Consider the following 6,000-nt stretch of genomic DNA (forward strand, 5'->3'; position numbering starts at 1 on the left):
TTATATAATTCATGGATGTTCATCTATTTAACAGAAATTGCTAAAAACTCTAGAGTCTCCCATGCACAGAGTGAGGGAGAAGAAATCTCATTTCCATGTGCCACTGCTGTCCAGGCACAGAGGAAGTTCCTTTGTAAGAATCCATGTGAGAAAGAAGGAAATATCTTCATTGACACAACTAATGACAAAGTTCAGAATGGCAGGTACAGCATTGAATACACAAAAGGATTTGCGTTTGAACTTCTAGCAACCATCAGACATCTGACCAAGTCTGACACGGGACAGTACAGGTGTGGTTACGGGGACCCTTTATCTCCTGATTCATATGACACTGAAATTATTTTGGTTGTAGATGGTAAGTTTCTTTTCATAATAATAACAATTCTTGATATGTTGATATGTTGTTGTTAAAATCTTGCAAATTAGGGATTAGATTAAAATTCATAGTAAAAGATGCCAGTCTTTCTACAATTCTCTCTGTTTTGTCCTTTTTCTGCCCGTCCTTTCCAGCACTGTAGCAATCAGAATTATTGTTTGAAGACCAGGAAAAATGCCCAACAGATTTATTTTACCAAGTGGACCATCCTGGCTTTTGATATACTGGTAGATGGTCAGGTGGCCAGGAGAGGAAAGAGGTGCAGTGCTTTCCCTGCACCTGTAAATTGTTATTATAATTTTTTAATTATGATTAAAATAATCCCACTATTGTCCTCTCTCACCTATTCACAGACATTTGGGACATTATTGGACACAATATTCATTGTAATTGGGTCTTTTTCAGTTACGTTGTTAAATATATATGCCCCCCTGGAAGCGATATTTATTTCTTTAAGAAAATTATAGACATGATGGTTACAGAGACAGTAGGTTTTCTAATTGGTGGAGGAGATTTAAATATACATCTATAACCAAAGCTAGATATTTCCAATAGAAAAGCACAGAATACCAAAACATTAATTAAGAATATAAATACATTGATGAAGGAGGTGGGACTAATTGATATATGGAGAAACTTGCATTATACCTATTTTTCCTCACCGCAGTTGTTATACACAAGAATAAATTATTTTATTACCTTTGGGGAAAATAAAGATAGAATAAACACTTGTGAAATTGGAGCAATAGACTTAAGCGACCATGCACCAGTATACCTGTCCATTGATTTAAACCTGCAACCAAAACTCAATAATTGGAAATTAAATTCAAGCTTACTGAATGATCCACACTTCAAAGAACAAATTAAGAAAGAGATTCACTTCTATATGGAAACGAATGATAATGGTGAGGTGTCTCCTCCTATTCTGTGGGATACTTTAAAAGCTGTCCTGAGAGGGAAAATTATAGCAATATAAGCAATTATAAAAAAAAAAGATGAGAAATAAAAAATTAGAAGAGCTGCAAAATAAGTTAGAAGAATTAGAGAAAAGGCATAAAAGAAAAACAACACAGGATATATTGGAGGAAATCATCAAAACAAGAAATGAAATAAATGATTTGACTACATATGAAATTAAATTTTTTTTTATGTTTCTTAAACAAAGGTATTACGAGGGAGGATCTAAAGCAATGAATGTTTTAGCCTGGAAACTAAAAAAGTAAATAGCAGATAATACAGTTCACAAAATTAAACATCCAGTGACAAAATTAATAAAAAATAAACTAGGAGAAGTTCAGAGTGCATTTGAAACATTTTATAAGACTCTTTATGCTAATAAGACAGAGAGTAGTATAGTTGAAATGAACAGTTTTTTAGACTCTCTCGATTTACCAGTACTGAATGAAGAACAGAATAAAACTTCGATTGAAGATATAACAGAAAAGGAACTAAGAAGAGCAATAAGGAGCTAAAAGAAGAATTAATACCAGTGATGCTTCTCACACTGAATTGGGTCTTAAAGAAGGCTCAAGTACCTTTTAGCTGGAAAGAAGCAATTATCTCTGCTATCCCAAAAGAAAACAAGATAAATTAGAATGTGTGTCATATAGACCAATATCTGTTCTTAATACAGATCATAAGCTGTTTATATCTATCATGGCTAGACGATTACAAAAGTTCTTACCTAGTCTAATTCATAATGATCAAACAGGTTTTATTCGAGAGCGCCAAATACAAGATAATGTACGGCGGACACTACAAATTATTAACCATATTCGACAGAATAAAGTAGAAGCAATGGTAATCAGTATCGATTCAGCATTCGATTCAGTTAATTGGAACTTTCTTTATGGAGTCTTGCATAGATTTGGCTTGCATGAAATAATAATTAAGACAATACAGGCACTTTATGATAACCCTACGGCAAGGATTAAAATTAATGGCTACCTATCAAATAGTATTAAGCTGCAAAGAGGAACAAGGCAGGGCTGTGCGTGCTCACCATTATTATTCACGTTATATCTGGAACCATTGGCTCACTATATATGGCAAAACAAAGAAGTAGAAGGTATTAATATCCATGAGAAGGAGCATAAATTATGGAGTGCCAGGACTGCCATAATGCATTAATTAAATACACCATTAAATAATTAATTAAATGTGGCAATAATTAATTAAAATTGGAATTAATTAATTAAATAAATAGTTATGACATATGTAATTAATTAATTATTGACACATTTAATTAATTATTTAATGGTGTATTTAATTAATGCATTATGGCAGTCCTGGCACTCCATAATAAATTAGCCTGCTATGCAGATGATATTTTAATATTTTTGGGTCAACCATCAAACTCTCTACCTAAATTAATGCAGTTATTTGAATACTTTGGTCGACTATCAGGATATAAAGTTAATATGAGTAAAATACAATTGCTTAAGTACAACTATATTCCATCAGAAGAAATTAAAAATAAGTACCAATTAGCATTAAAAAACGCAGGCCATTTTTTGATTTTGACGGTGTTAACTACTAGAAGACTAGAGGAAATATTAGTTATATTAATGGAAACAAAAACACACTCCTTACATGCCTTTTGTATTTTTTTTCTGTTTTTCTTCCTTTTCTATTTTTCTTTCTTTTTTTCTTTTTTCTGTTTTTCTTCTTTCATTCCTTTTGTATGGATATTTTAGTTAGAAATAAGACCCCAAGTAATTGGGTCTTTTTCAGTTTAAACCTTTTGCAAACATATATGAGATTCTTGACAGGTTCCAGTCACACTTTAAAGAACAGTATTGTGCTGTATTCTGTCTTGTTCTCTATGAAACATGTCTAAATGGAATCTTAGAAATTGAATTCAGATCTATGAAAGTGAATATAAATAAGTCTGCTTTTTGATTTTTCTATAATGGGCTCTGTGTTACAGTGGTGACTTACACTTCTACTCAGGTCTGTGCTTTCAAAGGATCAACAGCAGAAATACACTCCAAATTCAGATACCTATCGACTATAAATGACATAAAGACAAGAATCCAGAAAATGTTCTGGTTTACTACAGTCAAAGATAATGAGCCTGTGGACCTGAAAACAGATCCAGAGTATTCAGGTCGAGTTCAGTATCAGTGTGAAAACAATGACTGCACTCTGAGAATCTCAGACCTGAGAGAGAGCGACTCAGCTGAGTACAAGTTCATGCTCATAACAAACGATCCAGGAGGGAAATATACTGGATCACCTGGAGTCACTTTGACTGTTACAGGTAAAAAATATTTGACTGGAATTCACGATAAACATTTCCATGTGTATTTGTGCAGATGTTGAGATATTTCTGATATAATGTCATTGTTTTTTTTACTCCCAGATCCACAGCTCCAGGTACATGTGAGGAGATCAACAGTAAACTCTTATTCTAACTGGACAGAGCTGACATGTCACAACAACTGTCAGCTACCCGATCAATCTTCCTACATCTGGTACAGAAATGGACACAAACTTTCATCAGACAAACAATATTTACAGCTGAACACATTTGATTCTGCAGACCGTTTTTACTGCGCTGTGAAAGGATATGAGATATTCCCTTCTCCAACAGTGTGTGAGTTCACTACTTTTTGTTTCATTAAGAGAATTATATTTAATTTTTCCTTATTTACGTGAATGTGTCTGTATGTTAGTTTTAGTCAGAGGCCTTTCTTTTGGGAGGTTTACAATGTTTTCTTTTTAGAATATAAATTTCTAAAATTTGGTTTTGTTGTCATTCTTATGTTTCCTCCTCCAGATGCTCCAAAGCTTCCCTCTGTGTCAGTGAGTCCCTCTGCTGAGATAGTGGAGGGCAGTTCAGTCACTCTGACCTGTAGCAGTGATGCTAACCCAGCAGCTAACTACACCTGGTACAAGGAGGATGTCATCAACCCTCTCAGTTACCAAAACCAACATGTTTTCAGCTCCATCCTGCCCTCTGACTCTGGAAAGTATTACTGTACAGCTGATAATGACCTGGGACAAAAGAGATCTGAAAGCAGAAACATTGATGTGAAATGTGAGTAAAATACATTTATAAGCTTTAAGTTCTTTGATCTCAATTGAACAGTTAACATCAACTTTAGAGATAAGAGTTAATTCATTATCATGAAGAGTGAAAACAGATTTACTGCACAATCATGTCTGTTTATTACAATATAAGGAAGTTTGACAAGGAAATAAGTAAGGTTTCTGAATGTTACCTTTTATAATTTTTGTAGTGTTGTGAGAAACCTGCAAAGACTTGAGTATATTTATAACCAACCATGTTGTCATTGTCCTTATTTCTCCTCCAGATGCTCCAAAGCTTCCCTCTGTGTCAGTGAGTCCCTCTGCTGAGATAGTGGAGGGCAGTTCAGTCACTCTGACCTGTAGCAGTGATGCTAACCCAGCAGCTAACTACACCTGGTACAAGGAGGAATGAAAATTTACCAAAAGCATTTGGACCGAACTTCACCGTCACCAAGTTCAGACCTGAACACAGTGTGAAGCCCAGAACAAGCTGGGACGTCATAACTCCACCTTACAGCAGACCATTGTGCCAGGTAATCATTTATATTTACATACTGGATACACTCAGAAAGGAGTGCAGTCAAAAAGTCAGGCACAATCTACATTCATGCACTATGGCTAATTATTGGATGGCACTAGAATTTATAATAACAGATCACTGTCAAAATACCTCAGCACAGATAGAACTGTATTACTACCTAAATGTACACATGTGCAAGTATTTATTTTGCCAAGACGTTTCCCCTTCAGTGTTGTATGGACTCATAGTGTTGCTACAGATAATTAAACCAGAGCTGATTTTAAAAACTTTGCTCTTTTGAATCTACACTAATCCATCATCATCTTTAAAAGCATATGTTTGTATGGTGCCTGTCCTGTGAGGGCCAAATATCTCAAAATAATCATTAATGAGTTCAGAAAACCAGGCCTGCAACTTGATTTACAAAGATAATTTAAATATATTAAAAAGAAAATACCAGCTGCACCTGTAACTGTTCAACTTGCCTGTGTGGTTAAACAGAATATGGCAGGAGTCCCACTGTCTGCTGTCAAGGCTTTCCTTATTCATGTGCTAAAGAGTCCTAAGAATCAACATTGTAACTTATCTATCACGATGACAAGAACCATGTTTATTGCTAATGCTAGTCCTGTTTCCATGCAAAAAGCAGATTGTAACTGATCTCAGAATACTGAAAGCAGAGCCAGTGACACTTTAACCTCCTGTTAAAAACCAGGGATTTATCCATAATGCCCATGTGCACCCAGCCAGATAAAGCTGCAGGCCACTCAGCTTGAAGTGATTTTTAATCGAATGCAGACGAGGCTATGAAATTAAGATGTGCTACAGTTTTCAGTGGAATAAGGGGCGCGCCCAGTTAACCCCGTTTCCAGAGACAATAGCCAACTGCTGCCACTGTAAAGAATGAATGTTTATTGTAGGGTTTTTACTTTACAGTATAAAGTGCATTGAGACAACTGAAATGAGACCTCTAAAAGTTCTGATCCTGTTCATCTGGACGTAGCGTTTTGTGGGAGAAATGTTTCGTCACTGATCCAAGTGACTTCTTCAGTCTCAGCTGACTGCAGGT

The 6,000-nt window shown here is 35.2% G+C and overlaps 1 long non-coding RNA gene across 1 annotated transcript; it reads left to right on the forward strand.

Moving 5' to 3' along the window:
• The first annotated feature begins 3,934 nt into the window (after nt 1-3,934).
• Nucleotides 3,935-4,837, forward strand: LOC113018034 (uncharacterized). The gene is made up of 3 exons (XR_003271666.1): nt 3,935-3,974; nt 4,158-4,418; nt 4,696-4,837. It is a non-coding gene; the product is annotated as an uncharacterized LOC113018034 (long non-coding RNA).
• The last annotated feature ends 1,163 nt before the right edge of the window (nt 4,838-6,000 follow it).

This window comes from Astatotilapia calliptera, unplaced genomic scaffold, assembly GCF_900246225.1.
Source record: "Astatotilapia calliptera unplaced genomic scaffold, fAstCal1.2 U_scaffold_34, whole genome shotgun sequence".
Lineage (NCBI taxonomy): Eukaryota > Metazoa > Chordata > Actinopteri > Cichliformes > Cichlidae > Astatotilapia > Astatotilapia calliptera.